We start from the raw sequence: 19,437 nt of genomic DNA on the forward strand, positions 1-19,437 counted from the left end.
ACAACAACTAAGACGAAGACGAAGACGAAGACGACGAGACTTTGTATTTCTCGTAGCTCGTTCAGATGCGAAACGCGAGATGATTTTCTAATTACCTGCTAAAGTACAACGTCCTTTCTTTCTCTTTCTCTATTTCTCTCTTTCTCCCTTTCTCTCATTTTCCTTTTCTCTCTTTCTCTCTCTTTTGTTATTTCTCATCTTCTACAATCTCATCCGGATGCAACAAACGTGTGCACGAGACAAGAAGGCGTGTTGCAATCATAAACGCAAGGTACAATCACGTGGAAACTTGACAGTGACGTCAGAATGTGGGTTAAGGGGTGCTAACTGCTTCAGGCGTTTGAATTCACCCTTTTTCTTCCACCCCCATCTCCCACCCTTATCCTTATACCTACACCTACACCTTGTTTTTCTTTTTTTTCTCTCTCTCCTTTTCTTTTAGACTTTCTCAAAAGAACTAATTTTCTACAAATTATCACGTCGTTTCCAACAACCTAACCTTTTTTTTTTTTCAGTCATTTTCTTTTCCATCTTTCTCTTTTTCTCTTTTTCTTTTTTCATCTTATTTTCATTTCATTTCGTTATTTTTCTTTCTCTTTCATATAACTGTTCTTTTAATTTATAATAAAAGAAAGAGATGAACAGAGTTTAAATTACCTTTTTTGTTTTTTTTTTTTCTATTTTTCTTTTCGTTCTTTTTCTTTAATTTCTTCGTACTCTTCTTCATTCTTTCTTTTATTATTCTAGATTTTTACTTTTCTTTTTCTTTTTTTTTTACTTTGAATCGTCTTTCTTGTTCGAAACGTTTCTTTCAACTTACTTTTAACTTTTTCATAAATTTAATTTATGAATTAAGTAGAAATGACGACAATTCTATGTCTGGTATAATAATAGCAATTATAAAAATATTTCATGTGTTGAGAATAGAATATATATATAATAATTAATAATGGATATGAATTATTTCAATAATATTATTAATAAATATTAAAATAGTATAGATTTGTTTATCCAATTGATATACGAGCATAATTAAATAATTTATTTACGTAAACATACAATTTAATTTTTTTTTTATATTATTTTTCAATATAATACATATAATTCGTATATATATACAAATAATATTCGTATATACAAATAATAGTAAATATCTATAATATAAATAAATATAAAGATAAATAATATAAAAATATCGATTTATTTATTCGTATATGTTATATAAATTTTTAAAATAAATTTAAAATTCATATATAATATAAAAAAATTTAAAACAAAATTAAAATTCGTATTATATTATATAATATTATATAAATTTTTTAAATAAATTTAAAATTCTTATATAATATAAAAAAATTTAAAATAAAATTAAAATTCGTATTATGTTATATAATATTGTATAAATTTTTTAAATAAATTTAAAATTCTTATATAATAAAATAAAATTTAAAATAAAATTAAAATTAGTATATGTTATATAAATTTTAAAAATAAAATTAAAATTGGTATTATATTATTTAATATTATATAAATTTTTTAAATAAAATTACAATTCGTATACTATATATTATACAAATATAAAAATATATTACAAATATAAAATAATATAAATATAGTATAATATAATGTAAAATATAACTATATATAAATATTATATATTATTATATTAATATATATACAAATATAAAAATATGTGTTTCCAATATTGATTTATTTCTATTGACATTTAATCGAATTACGTTTTTTCTATAAATTATTATTACTATTTCTATCTTTCTCTATCTCTCTTTCTCTTCCTCTCTCTCTCTCTCTCTTTCTCTCTCTCTTTCTCTCTTTCTTTTTCTCACTCATTTTTCTTTCTATCCTATTTCACATGTTTTTCTTTTTTTTTTTTTTTATTTCCTATTCTAATCCCCCATCCCTCTTTTTGTTTTTCTTTTCTTTTTTTTATCCCCCTAAGGCTTTCAACTCGCGGAGAGATTAATCGACCGCTTGCGGCCCTTCCCGGTTGGTTCCGTATGCGTTCGACTACGTTTGACGTGCGATACCGGTGACAGAAATTTTACGAGGCTCTTGTCGACGTTACATTTTGCAACGAAACTCGGAACGGTGGTGTCGTAGAAGAGAAAAACGCTTTTATCCTCTTTCTATTTTCCTTTTTTTTTTATTTTTTTTCTTCCTATTTTTTGTTTCTTTCTCTTTTTCTATGTCTCTTTGACAGGAAAGAAACGATCGAGAAAAATTCTCTTGAGAGAAATTCGACGAGCTTCGTCTTTTTCAGAACTCTCATCTTATATCACACGAAACACGTTGAAATATATTTATTTTATTCATATTATCATATTCATAATAATAATAATTATAATAATAATAATAAGGATTATTCATAAATGAATTAATTTGTACTGTTGTTTTTTATTCTTCTTTTTTTCTTTTTTCTTTTTTCTTTTTTTAAGTACACTCAAATAAAGTTTTAGTATGATTTTAATAATTGTTAATTAATATTTGAAAATATATTAAAATTTTATACTAAAATAATAAAATTTAATATTTAATATAAAGTAATTTAAAATTTGTTTTTTATAAAAATAATATTAAATTCAAATATAGATTATTTTATTAAAAAACAAATTAATTCATAATAATATTTTAAAATATATTACAATTTTATACTAAAATAATAAAATTTAATATTTAATATAAAGTAATTTATAATTTGTTTTTTATCAAAATAATATTAAATTAAGATATAAATTATTTTATTAAAAAAAAAAAAAAATTAATTAATTAATAATAATTCGATCATTCGAAAGATTATTTTATTTTTTATTTTTACTATAGAAAGATTTTGTTAATTAGAAATATTATTACACAAAATTGATATCTCAATTTTTATTTTATACTTCAAAATTGTTTGAGAATTTAACAATAGACACTTGCACATACAAAGGGTTTTTTTTTTCTTTTTCTATTTTCTACAATTTGTTTCGTTTGTTCATATATTGGATTTAAGAGAAAAAAATAGAAAAATAGAAAACATGTATAAATGTCTTGGTAGTATTTCCGTAAAGGGTTAATGTTGAATATAGGACAGGGGTGAGAAAGAAAGGTCAGATACAGAGAAGGTGAAAAGGGGTGGATAAAGAGTATGGCGACCTAATTTATTCCAAGCGTGGGAAGAACTTACTCGACAAATTCCGTTTATCGAATCGTTCGAGGAATTTTCTTCATCTTCTCGGATCGATCCTATTGGTTCGTAGTAGTAGTAGTAGTAGTAGTAGTAGTAGTAGTAGTAGTAGCAGTAGTAATAGTACTTGCTCCTTTCTAGGCTACCTTTCCGTACCTTTTCACGAAGTTATTCGAAGTTATTCGTTACCACACACACTCACTCACCCCCCCCCCCTCCACACACACACACATACATACATACACATATTCATCTACATCTACATACGTGTTTTCGTTTAAAATCGAACATTCAAACTTGTATGACGAGTAGTTTGGTAAATACGAAAATTCAATTGATTTAATCTTTGAAATATTCTTTGTTGTTTTTGTTTTTTTTTTTAAATTAAATTATTTTTCTATCTCTTTTTTTTATATTTTAAAATATTTAACAATAAAAAACTTTAATTACTTTTTGGTAATTTTGTATTTTAATTTATAAAATTAATATTTTTCATATATTTGTATACAAATTTTATTTTTCCATTAGTTCTCGTAAAATAATATTTTTAATTGTATACAATTTTTATTTTTCCATTGGTTCTCGTAAAATAATATTTTTAATTGTATCAAACAAATATTTCACATTACTATGTATGTCATACGATATTAAAATGAATTTGAATATTGAAACGTGCAGAGAACAGTGGTGTAATTTTAGAAATAGGAACTTGAAAGGGTTTATGTTTTTTTTTTATTTTTTATTGTATTATTTGAATGTTCTTTATTTAATTGTATTTCTTTTTACTGTTTACTATTAAATATCGCACAGGAGTGTAGTCGTTTGTAAAATGAAGAGTAGTAGTAGTAGTAGTAGTAGTAGTAGTAGTAGTAGTAGGGAAAAATTACTTACTGTACTACTGTTGATATCGTTTTATTTAATTCCACAACCATTTTCTCGATTTACTTTTAAACTTGTTTTTTTTAGTATTCAATGTTTATTCGACCATTTACTATACACAACTGACTTGTGTTTGCAACACGATACACCGATATTTTATTACGTTTTCTATGTATTGAGTTACAATTTATTGATAGTATTCGTGTATGTGTCACTAAACATCAATATATGTATATTAATGTATAAGTATACAGTATGTACATGCATTATTGGTAGCAAATGAGTCATTAAAGTAATTATTAGCGAATGCCAGTCAAAAGCATTCATTTAAAAAAATAAAAAAAAAAAACACTTTGGCAAAAAGGTTTGATCTCGATGGGTTTTTAAATCATCGATTAATCGGTTGAAATGGTATTTTAATTTTTGATCAGTCCACTTTTATCAGTCAATGGGTTTTTCCAATTTGTTTTTTTTCTTTTTTTTTTTTTTTTCGATATAAACGATATGCCCAACCTCCAATAGTTTTGTTGTTGTTGTTGTGTTTTAACAAACTTTTTCTTTTTCTCTTTTTTCTTTTCTGTACTCTTGAAAATTAATAGGCCACTTAAGGTCAGTTCTTGAATTGAATTCTGTTTGAGAAAATTTGAAAAGTAAAATAATTGGTTCTGATGATAAGTCTTCAACTTTCAATGGATTGTTTTCAAAGATATTTTATGGAATAAAAGTACCAAAACTATTATGTGAAATCGTAGTATTTAAATATTAAAACTTTTCGAAAATTGACGTACAGATGTTTTTTTTTTTTAGGTATGATGATAAAATTAAATAATTATCATTCAAATTATAAAAATTATTCAATTGATTGTAGATGAAATTTAGAAAATGATCATTAGATATTAAACTCGTACAAAAGTTAATGAATTTTATATAGTAAAACCATAGTTTTATGTATGAAATATTAAAAACTGATTTAAAATATAAATAAAAATTTAATATAATATAATAAATAGAAAAAATAAATATTGAAAAAGATTATTAGAATTCAAATTGTACGAAAGTAATGAATTTTATATTGTAATACCAAATTTGTTGTATGGTACAATAATACTTTTAATTTAATTATAATTATAGACATATTTATTATATAATAATTAATTATTATTTTTATTATTAAAATATATTACATTTTAATTTAATAAGTAATAATTAATTTAATAATTAATATATATATATATATATATATATATATATATATATATATATATATATATTAAATCGATTTTAAATATAAATAAAAATATAATATAATAAATAAATAGATAAATAAATAATTAAAACAATAATTAGAAATAAAATCGTACGAAAGTAATTAATTATATATTGTAACACACCAAATTTCTATATATGAAATATTAACAATTAATCCTATAAAATAAAAAAAAAATATAATATAATAAATAAATAAATAAATAAATAATTAAATAAAAAATTCATTATAAAATTCGATTAAGCAATAGTTAAATATTTTTCCTAATTACATGATATCAAAATAAAACATAGAATTTATCTTTGATATTTTAATTTTCTAAACGCGAAATAACTAAAAATATAATATAAAAAATAAATAATTAAATAAAAGAACTATTATAAAATTCGATCAATCAATAATCAAATATATTTCCCAATTTTACTTTATCAAAATAAAACTTATACATTAAAATTGATTCTTAATATTTTAATTTACTAAACACTGAATGAAAATGTGTTCATAAGAACATCGTTTATATTTCGTTTATAATTTTATTTTTCTTTCTTTCTCTTACCTGAAACATTTTACTTTAGCTCGTAGTAAACGTAGATGCGTGTTAGTTGATCGCCGACATGCACATCGAGAGCTTATACAGCTAATGAGATTTACCGGTATCCAATTACCCAAAGTGCTTTTCCGATCGCCGATGTTAGATTCGTAAACCGAGTTCCTACCCTTCGGCGATCAGTTTCATCGCGTGTAACGTGCGAAATCAATTCGTCATATATCTAATGACTTACCCGTGTTAATCCTGTTAGGTTAAACCAATTACAAATTTACAACGATAACGTTTAACATCGAGGTTTTTTTTCCTTTTTTCTTTTTTTTTTTTTACAGTTACCACGTAATTTTTTATTAAGGTCATCTTGTGCATAGACTTTTTATTATCTCGTACAACTTGTTACATCATTTTCTATGTGTTCAATAAGATATTTCATTCGTTCATTCGTCAATTCAGTTTTTTTTCTTTTTTTTGTATTAAATAATTGTTTTCTTTTATTCATTTTCTTTTTTTCTTTTATTTTATTACATTTTTTTCTTTAATTCATTTTCTTGTTTTTCTTTTATCAAATAATTTTTTTCTATCATTCATTTTTATTCGAATCAAACATGAAAAATAAAAAAAAACTAATTTTTTTGGAAATCGTTAAAGTTTGTTATCGTTTTTTTTTCTTCTTTTGATAATAATTTAAATGTTTCTATTTTTTGTTATTTAAAATATTTTATTTCTTTGTTATTTTTTAGTTGCAGATATCGGAAGGATTTAAAATTGTACTGAAAAGAAAAAAAAACAGAAGGAGTACCAAGAAGAATACTTAATATAGTAGGTGAGATTTATTCGTTAGATTTTATCGAACATTAATCCAATCCATTACATTCTCTCCATTAATAAGATAAAAAGAGAAGGATAGAGTGAAAGAAAGAAAGAAAGATAAAATTTAGATAAGAAAAGCGCATTTTAAAGGTCACCATAATCTAAAGTTTTACGATGCATTTCTAGACGAATCTTATATTCCTCGAATGTTCAATTTGCAATTTTCACGGAATATTTGAGTAAGAGTAGTAGTAACGTTATCGTTTCAAGAAATTGATCTTTCCATTTCCATTTTTTTTTGTTTTTTACTTGCTAAGTTAATCACGTTTTATCATCTTTTATTTCTAATTCCATCTATTATTTTTTTCTTTTATTTTTTCTCTTGATGATAGTTAAATGAACGTTTTATGAAAAATATTCAAAGTATTTCAATTTAAATAACAAAAATATTATACATATCACAATCAGTCCGATACACACATCTTTAAGTGAACGAATAACCTTATACCGCCATCTGTTAGAATCTTATCGAACTAACAGAGGTAATCATGACTTAATAAGCAAATAATTCGCAATAAAATAATATTGCGATTATAAATTGAGATATAAACTATCCTATCTTTTAAGTTGGATGAAACTGCACACAGTGTGCAAAATTTGATTAAAATTGGTTCGGTAGTTTAGGAGTCCATTGCGGACAAACAACGTGACACGTAATTTATATATATTAGAAGATAAGATAATTAATATATTGTATTGTATAATAATTGCATTCTAATTATATATATATATATATATATATATATATATTAATATTATCGTATATTATATATAATATATATATATATATTTTTTTTGTTGAAAGTTAATAAAAAACTCAACATGTTACCGCATTCTTTTAATTTGGTGATCGTGTTGAAAAATACGATGATCGGACGGCTATAGCCGTCATTTATAGCAACGTGTTACATATTTGATATATTCTGAATAAATTTAAACGATATAAATCGGAAAATAAAAAAAACCATTTCAAATATTGTCGCATTAATTATACGTTGGTTTAAAAATTTATAAATTTTAATTAAATTTCGACTTATCGATTGCATTACTTTTACGAATGAAAACGAGTCTCATTTGAAATGTAATAACATAGGATTATATATATATATATAAAATGTGTTTTACATTTTTAACATGTACGAATGTATTCGATAAAATATACTTGAAATTTATTTTATTTTACTTTACTTTCTTTTTTTTTTTTATCGTTACGATTAAAACACTAAACGAAAGAAAAATATTAACGCGTCAATATTTTTATAAATAAACAGTCGCACAGACGTAAAGAGGAAGGATTAAAGTATAAACAAAAATCGGTGAGCAAATAATTGAAAAAAAAAAAAAAAAAAACAACAAATACAAAAAAAATATCGTCGAACGTTGAAGAGATGATGCAGGGTGGTGGTGGGAGGAGGAGGAGGAGGATCAGGGGGTGGGAGGATACTACACGCGTTCATGAATTGCAAATTTGAGGGATTTACCTTTTCAGAGACTAAATTCGGTCTGCATTTTTGTTTATTACCTGGAAAACCTTGTTCATCTCGTGTCAATAGGTAAAAATGTTGTGTGTCGGGGTGATAACTTTTCGAAATACATGCAGAAAAAGAAACAATCGAATTAATCTTTGCGCGATTTCCGTCTCCCGTTGGCTCGTTTTCAAATTTTCTTTGTTTTTTTTTCATATATTTTCTTTTTTTATTGTATTTTTGTTCTTCCTCTTTTTTTTCTTTCTTTTTTATTTGCTGTAACTATGAGGTCACGTTTAATTGTGCGGAAGCAGGAAGAAGACAAATGTCAACTCTGAAACTCTCATGTGTATATGTGTGTGTGTGTGTGTGTTTGTGTGTATTAAATTTGTGAATCGTTTCGATAACATTTCTCTCGTTTGAAATTTTGTCGTGTGGTTAATAATTTTTTTTTTCTTTTTTTTTTCCCTCTTTTCTTTCGGGATTGTTTTTTTTATTTTTTAATTTTTTTTTATTTTTATTCCTTCCAAACTGAACTACTCGATTTTTCCCCTTCTTTCACGTTCGCTACTCTCGAATGTATCGTTTTTCATTTTTATATTGTGTTTTTTATATTTTCTTTTTTTTCTTCTTTTTTTTGCTTTTTTTCTATCGCTTGTCAAAGTTTGAGAGATTAATTCGTAATAAAAAAAAAAAAAAAAAAAGAAGAAAGAGAGAAAACAAAAATAGATTGAAATAAAAAATTTAAATAAAACTAAAATATAATACTCGGTTAAATGAACGAATCACCGTCTACCATAAACTTTTGAACTTGTTAGAAAGTTTCAACCACCTTAAATAATATCCATGCATCATTTAACGATGAAGAGTTTACCCCTTTTCTCTCTCTCTCTCTCTCTCTCTGTTTCTCTCTTTTCCTTTCTCTTTGTCTGTCTACAGATTCTTTTTTTTATATGCTAGTTTCTCAGTAAAGAAGTAAAAAAAACCATAAAAAATAAAAATAGTTTGGTAAGTTGGTAACCGCCATGTTGCTTTACCTTATTGTAAAACTTGGTTTAGTTGGTTTGGTTTGAATTACTTGTTAATTATCATTGACTAAAGAAAACAAATGTTGTGATTGGATGGAAAAAATTAAAAATAAAAGATGAATTAAGAATGAAGAAATATAATATTTAAGAGTTGTTTTTTATTCATATATACATATATATATATATATATATATATTAAAATATAGGATTTTATTTTATAGAAATGAATTTTAAAATATATAGGATTTTATTTTATAAAAATAAATTGTAAAATATATAGGATTTTATTAAATAATTAAAATTTTATTTATTTATTTGTAATATATTTATTTTATATTATTTTATATTATTTATTTAATTATGGAATAATTAAAATTTTTTTTTTTGTTATTTGTTATATTATTTTTATTTATTTATTGTAATATATTTATTTATTGAATATATTAATTTTATGTATTTATTTATTATTATATATGTATTATATTATTTTTTATTATATATTTAATTATTAACATATATCTTTTCTAATAATACAAATTAATTAAATACAAGCAACTTTTTGACTGAAAAGCTTAGTAGACGAATTTATAAAGAAAATTAAAGAGAGAGAGAGAGTGAGAGAGAGAGAGTCTGCTACTGCTACTGTCTCGTTATTCATCCGCTTATTCAATTTACATACATGATGAAATTTATCGTAGTCTGATCTTGTTTTGTAGTTTCATGTAAACTGTAACAGGTTATCTACATGTAGTAAAAAAGCATGGAAATATAACGTGTGTACGTGTATGTGAATTTTCGTGAGTCAAATGAAAAGCATGAAAAATGTTTCGTACACTTGTTCTCTGTTCTTTCTTCGTTTTTTTTTTGTATTTTTTTTTTTTTTTTTTTTTTTTTAATTTCTCTTACTCTCGTAATAAAAGCAGACAGTAATCAGAGAGACAAATTTTTGATATGTTTATCTCTCCATGTTAGAATTATTACACAATCAGGGAAAATATCGTTGTGTATCGTTTTTTTGATTACATTGAAAAATCTTTATTTTATATTTTAACGAATGATTGTATCAAGGATGTCCAGTATCGTCATAAAGAAATGAATAATCATTAATCAGTTTCCTGGAAGGAAAAAAAAGAATTATATTTTTATGTAATAAGAAACGTGTAATAAGAAAACCTATTTCATCATATTGATGACAGTTTCAAAAAATATGACACATTAAAAACTTATAAGTAATAAATTTAATTAAAATATATTAATGTAAATATAATTTTTAGTTTATATTTATATTACACTTATAAATAATTAATTTATTATTTAATTAGTAATTGTATCAAATTTAAAAAAAAAAACAAGGTTTTCGCATAGTTACCAAAACCAGAGTTACAACTTCAATGACAATCGTGTGACAAAAAGTTGACAATCTATAAAAGTTAAAATAAAAACAATAAATAATAAAAAATAAAATAAAATTAAAACAAAATAATTAAAAATAAAATTACATTAAAATAAAATAAAATAATAATAATAATAATAAACAGAATAGAACGAAATGGTAATTGTGCGCTGCAAATATTTGCCATAAACATATTTGGCACGTGTTAAGGTAGAAAAATATAAAAAAATAAATTCTTAAGCAAAAAAAAAATAAAACACAGGTATATCTAATTTTCAACGTTGATTAATTATTAAAATTAATTAATTATTAATTACCAACGTTAATTTATTTGTACACGTGCGAAACACCGATCATCATCGTCAACTTCATCGTCAACTTCATCGTCAACTTCATCGTCAACTTAATCGTCAACTTAATCGTCAACTTCATTGTCAACTTCATCGTCATCATCGTCATCGTAATCGTAATAGTAGAGACAAGGACGAATTAAAAAAAAAAAAGTATCGAAGGGGTGTTTTATGAACACGAGGATTAAAAGCATCAAATAAATTTAGTCGCGAACGGAAATCGTGCCGTGGGTGAGATGCGCTTCGATTGTCGTTTTCGATTGGACGCCAGTCGATAACTCTCGTTCGTCCTGTGTACTCTGGTTGTGTTGTTTTTGTTGTTTTTCCTTTTTTTTTTTTTTTTGCTTTCCCTAGAAATAAATAAAAGAAAAAAAAAAAAAGACAATAGTGAATGGCAGAAAAAGATAGAAAAGAGCTTTTCCAATAAATTTAACTCGGATATTTTTTGTAGAAACAACGAAACGCATTCTCTCCAACTTTCTCTTTTTTTACAACCTCCCCCCACCCCGTCCCCCCCACCCTCAACCCTTTTTTCTTGTTGTTTTTACGGTGAATGTGTATGTATATGTGCGGATTACTATTGTTCGTGCTAGTGTTATTCTTTTTTAGATTTTGGGGGTGTTTTTTTTTATTTTTTTATTAATTCGGCCTTTCCTTTTCCTCTTTCTATACTTTTTTTCTATTTTGAGTGTGTGTGTGTGTGTGTGTGTGTTGTACGTGCGTGTAATTTTTTTCTAATTCTCTCCCACGTGTGTTATCATACTTACACGTACTACGTGTTTGTGTGTGTGTGTGTGTGCGCGTATTTTTTAAAAGAAAAAAAAATGAAATAAAATAAAAATGTATATATATATATATATATATATATATATATATATATATATATATGTATATAAAAATAAAAAATAAAAGAGACAGGGTTCTTTTTAAAACGTCACGTAACGCGCTTATATACGAGCTCATTTCGCGTAACTATTAAAATTCCCTTTGATAAAAATGCGCCACAAAGGGATTCATCGGGGGCATTTTTTTTCTATTTTCTTTTTTCATTTTTTCTTTTTTCCATTTTTTTTTCTTGTTTTTATTTTTTTTATTTTTTATTTTTTATCATTTCTCTGGAGCTCGTAATATCGAGACGCGTGGCTAAGCATAATAATATCCATGATTAAGTAACCTTGGGTTTTGTTTAAAGTTTTAGAATATATACTAATTTATCCTTGGAAAGTGTTAATATAAAAGGATAATAATAATAATAATAATAATAAAAAAGAAAAAGAAAACAGGAAGAAATAGACAATCATGACGATGACAGTGATTTTAGAAATTAATGGAAAAAAATCAAAAATATTTTTCTATGAAGGTTTTTTTCTTTAAATAAAAAAGAAAGTAAATATCCTTTGAGTATACTTAAAAAATGGTGGAAAATGATCGTGGGTAAAGTCTTTTAGGTTAATTTTCTCGTATCAGTTTGATTAAAAGGAAAGATGTGGAAAATGAACAGTTTCATATCGTAATTAATTGACTTCTCTTGTATGCCATTCTCTGTTTATTCGTGGACTACCAACTGAATAAATAATTTTTTTTATGGATCGGTTCTCAACGTGAAAAAGAAAAAGTTAGGTTAGAAAAGAGGTCCAGACTAATTACATTTCGATTTATAGTTTTATTTTTCTTCTTCCGCAATTTTACTAAATTCTATTACTAAAATATTAAATATATTATAAATATATATAAATAAAATTATTAAAATATAAATAAATTTCATTTTTAAATATAATTTCTTTTTTAATCCCATAGTACCCAATAAAATTATTAAATAATTTTAATAATAAAGTTCTTTAAAAATAAAGAGTTTTATATATTTGGATCTCTAGCACATAAATACGCTATCTGGTGGCTAAATTCAAAATTAGAGTAGATAGGTCGAATTGCTACGTCACGCTCCTGCCAGAGATCCCCATATCAACTTTATCAACTTGAATTATGGGAATAAATTGAATATCTTTACAATTTGTTAATTTATTTGTTTAAATTTGTATTTAGAATTTAATACTTGTCTATTTCAAGTTGTATAAATTTTTTTTTTTTTATTTGTAATCACGAAAAGACAAATCCCTTAAAAAAGAATTAAAATCAAATCGGTATGCAATATTCATTCGGTAAAAAAATAAATTAATATTACATATCAATTTTAATTTTTCATTTTTTTTCATTTGTAGGATAAGAGACATAGTGTTAGATTCCAATTGGTATTTCTAAATTCTTGCGTTTAACACGATGTGATAAGTTTTTAAGCGTTCTATAATTAAATTCCGGTGATCGAATCCCCGTAGACAGACACACGTGATTGCACGCACCACGTTCGAAGTCATTCAGGAATTTCACTCATTTTCTGTTCTATTCATGTGAACACACGACTCGTACCGTACCATACCCATAGCTTTTCTGAAAAGTTTCAAATAAAAAAAAAAAAAAAAGGCTAAATAAAAAGATCCACGTATGTGTTGCCATAATAAAAAGAAAATATAAATTACCATTTAAATTACATCAAGTCATCAACAAATCAACATTAACAAATAAGTCAATTTTGAGGTCAAATTCTTGGTAAAATTTTAAATGGAACGATTAAAAAAATACAATTATTAATGTTACATGATATTTGCAATAAATCTTACAACCCACACAAAACTTCTGATTTACTTATATTCATAAAAGTTGTAAGATAAAACGGATTACCCTGAAGGTAGTAAATTACCACCTACTTGTTATTGAAACTCAACGAATAAAGAAATTTACTTAATATTCACGAACAAATTATAAATTAGAAAATAAATATAATAATAATAATAAAAATAATAATAAATATAAATATATAAATATATTATATAATAAAAAAAAAAAACATTGCAATAAATATCTAAATATGAATTAACTAAACGAAACACAATTTCAAAACACAATGCTACAATTTAAATACGTAATTATATTAAATAATTAATAAAACAAATTAATAATAATAAAACAAAGAACTAAATAAGGGTGGAGGGTGGTTATAATGATTTAAAGGTATAATATTCGTAATTTATCATACCTCATATTTAAATTTGAATTACTTGTACCAAACAATACCAGCAAAAGGGACGATTTGAAAACATAATTAAATTAGAAATTAATTCAACAACAAAATAATAATAAAAACACGAAGAATTAGATTGCAGTGGGAGTGGGGGATAATGATTTATTATGAGGATGTATAATATTTGTCATTTATCATATCTTATGTTTGAATTTCGTAATGTTAAAAGGTTCTTCTACCTTCTTCTCTTTCCTCGATCGTGAACGGGATGGTTGGGGGTGTACAGGTGGCTCAAACTTTCTACCCTTAAGTCCGAAAGTTTATCTCACGTCTGAGCAATAATTTTGCTCGCGAAGTAGTGATGGTGGGAGAACCCTCGAATAGTCGAAAGGTGGGTTTCGTTTCCACCCCCTTTTGCCTCGTAGATTTTCTAGTTTACGACCTCTCGCAGCCCGTAAACCGTTTAATTCCGTTTTACCTCCCGCGTGTTGAAGAGAGTTGCTGAAAAGTTAATACAAAAAAGGGGAGCTTCTTCCTTTCCTTCCTGATACAACTCCCACCCCCTTAACCTCACTCCCATCCTTCACTATCTTACTCCTTTTTACTCTCTGTCTCTTTGTTTTTATTTTGTTTTCTTTTTTTACAATTAGAGTTCTATTTTTATTTAAGTATCTTATTAAATTTTCATCATTTTACACACACACACACACATTACATTTATTTTATTATTTATTACCTTGTCTGGTATACATTATATTATAAATATTTGTGTTACAGTCATTAATTTTATCTGTAATCTTAAAGTAATCCAGGATAAGAATGTTAACTTGGAATATATAGGGTGATCAATTAATTAAAAAACAATGAAGAAACAAAAAGTTAAGTTCCCTTTAAACGAACAATGATAAATATATTAAACTAAAAACATTGACACAATAATTTTTATTTCATTCGAAACACTTCAAATGTAAAATTAAAAAAAAAATTTTATACAATTTTTAGATAAATTAAATAAAAAAAATAATATTATACAGTTGACGTTGCAGTCATTTTTGCAAGATTTACAAAAAAAAATCAAAGTTTTACATTATCCCACGATTATGATTTTACTTTTTGAAACATAATCTAAGTTGTAGCATAATTATAAGACCACCCTGTATACACTTATAGTTTGTTCTCGTTTTGGTTTCCACCCTTGCCGCGTAATTCAAGTAGGGTCATTAGGAGTCTCCATCATGCTTAGTTGAACTTCGATGGGTCGACTCAAATTTCCCGCTCTTTCTCTTTACTACCTTTATCCCCACCCTTGCTCCATTCTCTATTGCACTCCATTGAAGATAAAGAGAAAGAGAGTAAGAACGAGAGAGAGAGAGAGAGAGAGAGAGAGGGAGAGAGAAATGATCATCGTCTTCGTGGTGTACAATTTATCCTCTTCGCAAGCCACCTTGTTCGCATTCTTTCGTAGGAAAAAGAACCACCTGACGATGAAACCAAAACTTCTTTGATAAAAGAACAAAAAAAGATAAAGGATGAGAAAATGTTCTATCTCTTGCGTAATCCAAATTCCAAACGGTGATATTTTGAGAAGAAATTGAACCCTACGATTTTTTTTATTTAGGTATTTATTTTATTAGTAAATTTTATTTATATGTATAAATAATTTTATTTGTAATATATTATTATTATTATTATTATTATTATTATTATTGCAAATATAATATTGTATATAATATTGTGTTACAAATACAATGTATTACAATATATTTTTACAATATATTGTAATAATATATATATTATTATTATTATTATTATTATTATTATTAATTATTTGTATATAATACAATTTTTTATATGTAATATATAATATACCTAAATTAATATTATAATCTAATAATATATACATGACTAAACTATTACATGTTGGTCAATATAAATGCAATTAATGTAATATTGTTTTATCTACTGATTATTAAAATTATTTAAAGAAGAAACAAATAAATATATATATAAATAATATAAAATAATAATTTTTAAACCAATAAAAAGACTATGTTGATTATTTAAAAAATTAAAAATTAAATTATTCAAACGTCTTCATTTGAAATGTTTTACTACGTGTATTTAAACACAGGTTGGTCTGATAACACATACTAGTAAACATCAAAGATCGTTTAATTATTGATACAAGGACGGTTATGCCAAGCCAAGAGAGAGAGCGAGAGAGAGAGAGAGAGATAGAGCAAGTTTATTGGCATGATCGTAATAACAGGTTTGGTCCTTCCTCGTCATCGGGTCGTCGTTCGCTCGTGCGCTTGTCAAACGATTCAGGATAAGAAGAATAGGAAGTCAGTTGAGAATAATATTCAGTTTGTACAAACATATCAACTTAACTTCGAAAATATCAAAAGCTATTTACATAAATTACTTGTTGACCTAACAACAATAAATATAGTCTAGGATTGTTCAATTTAGTTGAACACTTTTGATTACTATGAACGTAAATATGAGTTTGGTAAAAGTTTCTAGTGTGTTAAACTATGTGAAATGATAAGAGAATACTGCATACTAATAATTGTATCATTTTATTACAAATTTTATTGGTTGTAAATTTAATTAATTATCGGTTATAGTTGATTGTACAATGAACCTGATTAGAAATACCATTGATTTTAAATTTTGTATATTTGAGTAATATTATTAAGCAGTATTATATATAAACTTATAGAAAAAATTTTTATAATTAAAAAATTCATTTAAAAATATTTTCTATTATTATAATAATATTTTTAATTAAATATAACCTATTCTACACATTTTTTTTTATTAAAGAAACTTTTTTTTATAATTAATTAAAATACTATTTATTCCCATTAACACGTTCCATGTCACGTGTATCACCGGTAGTACATGTTAAACTTGTTCTTCAAGCCACATGTACCACCGATGGTACACAAATTTATTTAATGTACTAAAAATATATGTTTATAACAAATTTAAAATATTCCTATTAAAATATTGATGCATTATACAAAATGCAGTAAAGAACAAAGCACATAAGTTTGTATAATTGTTATATTTACAATAATTAATAATTACATGTAATGGTTGATCTTTTTAAAGCAAAATTAAATGGCCTGAATAACAAGTCAGGTAAAAAAGGCTTGGCAGGAAACGTGTTATTTATCTATAATTTGATAGTCAATTTTTATAATTAAAAAATCCCTTAAAAAATATTTTTTATTATTATAATATAATTTCTAATTAAATATATAATATATAATTTTTCTGTAAAGAGAGAAATTCTTTTCATAGTTAATAATTAATATAATATTTTATACTTTGGTTAATAATAAATAAAATTATACATCTAATTCTCGAACACGATAAACATTATTAATTATAATAAATCTTAATATTATAATAAATGTGTATTATTAATAATACAATTAATAATCGTGTATGCTTATTAAAAATAGAAAAAAAATATATAACTATAGAAAAATGAAAGTAAAATAGAAAAATAAATAAGAGAGTGAGAGTGAGAGAGAGAGAGAGAAAAATAGCTTATCGTTTGTTTTGTTCACCATAACACGCGACAAAATCTCTCCTTACGATTCTCTCTCACGAACCTTGTTTTACAGGATAATTGGAACCGATGCAAATCGTATCACAGGGTGTGTAATTGCGACGGCGTGAACGATAAATGGTGGAAGCGTTTTGTCGCAGCTGTCCCTGCGAGAAACATTTTGGAAAGGGCATGTGTGTATGTACATGTGTATGTCCTTTCTCTTCTTCTTTTTCTTTCCTTTGAACGAAATTTTGTTCGTAACAACCAACCTGCAATATATATATATATGTACACCTTTATCGATAGCCGATCTTCCATACCGATATTCACGGTTATTCACTTCCGGTTATCAGGAAGGATTTCATTTTCTTTTTTATCCTTTCATTTTTTTTTTTATCTTAATTTTTCATTTCACTTTATCTATAATCTTTCGTCAAGCTGACGTCTCACCCGGCGTGAAGATCGTTCTACCGATAAGAAACAAGAAAAAAATGAAGTAACCAAAATTATATTAACCCTTTACAAAGTCATGTGTAACCGTTCAACGTCACGCATATCATTTATCTGGATTATCCTTTTTAAGTCTTCTTTTAGATTTTATTATTTTTTTTTTTTAATGATTTTTATCATAAAATTAATTATAATAATATTTTCATGACCGGTTTCTTTTGATCTTTGGTAAAGCTTCTATTATTTAAATGAGTATGTGTGTGTGTGTGCATGTATGTGGGAATGAATATATAAAATATATTGTTTCATTGTATCATAGTTGGTAATTTTTTGTTTATTAATGAACACACACTCACACATACATTATTTATTTCTATGGAAATTGGGTTTTATTCGTGTGTTACTTGTATATATATATATATATATTTTATTTCTTTTTATATTATAAATAATTTTAAAATATAAAATTATAATAATAAAATAATTTTAATTTAAATATAATAATATTATTTTATATTTAAATATATATCTATATTTTATTTTATTTTTTTTTATTAAAATGCAATAATAATTGGAATATAATATTTTTTATAAATAATAATTAATTTTTAATATAATAATAATAAAAATATAACATTATTTAAAAATATAAATACATTGTATTATGTATATATGTCTTTATATATATTTATTTCTTCTGTGCACATTTATGTAATTGATCTCCTCCTAAACGGCTAGACCGATTTTAATGAAATTTTTTGTGTGTTTTAAGATGGATTCGATAATGGTTTAGATTTACAATTCGGCCTAATTTAAATTGTTTATTTAATTAATTTTTTATTTACAAATCGCTATGTGAAAAGTTTATAGGTTGAAGTTAGTCGATATTCGAGCTATAGAGAATATTCGAGTCGATAATCGAAGTTATTCAATTCCAGTTTCTAAATCGTGTGTTAATTGAAATATGTGCTAAGTTGTAAAAAAAAAAAACGAGTGCAATAAAATATAAGTTTTTACGTCAAAAACGCCACAGCAACGCGTAGCCGGGGCACCCCTAGTATATATAGAAATTTTTTATTTTATTTTATTATTATTCGGTTTATGTTAGTTTCTTTTATTTTATTTTGTTTGTTTTTTTCCTTTTCTCTTCTTTCTATATGTTTTTGTTAATTTTTTTGTTCTTCTTTAAAAAACATGTTTTTTCTACCCTGAAAATATACTACCCAAGTCTGGCACGCGGAACACCAGCTCATTCGCGTTGCTGAAACAATACGAGACGCCTCATGTTTCGTGTAATCGGAGAATAATGTATACACAGACCGGATCTCTCTGCTATGGTGTTGCTATCTTTATTTC

At 24.8% G+C, this 19,437-nt stretch overlaps 1 protein-coding gene across 6 annotated transcripts in view; it reads left to right on the forward strand.

The window, feature by feature from the left end:
* The window catches only part of tinc (transmembrane protein tincar), a 193,659-nt gene that overhangs the window by 36,976 nt on the left and 137,246 nt on the right, over nt 1-19,437 (forward strand). For 4 of the 6 annotated variants that reach the window (XM_089176408.1, XM_089176413.1, XM_089176412.1 and 1 more), the window contains exon 2: nt 6,621-6,703. The exons of 1 other annotated variant lie outside the window; for it this stretch is intronic. The gene's annotated coding sequence lies outside the window, so the exon portion shown is untranslated. The remainder of the gene's footprint in view (nt 1-6,620; nt 6,704-19,437) is intronic. One more of the 6 variants, XM_089176409.1, reaches the window with a different exon arrangement.

This window comes from Polistes dominula, unplaced genomic scaffold (assembly GCF_049000335.1).
Source record: "Polistes dominula isolate Pdom_NZ unplaced genomic scaffold, Pdom_raw_medaka contig_25, whole genome shotgun sequence".
Taxonomy (NCBI): Eukaryota; Metazoa; Arthropoda; class Insecta; order Hymenoptera; family Vespidae; genus Polistes; species Polistes dominula.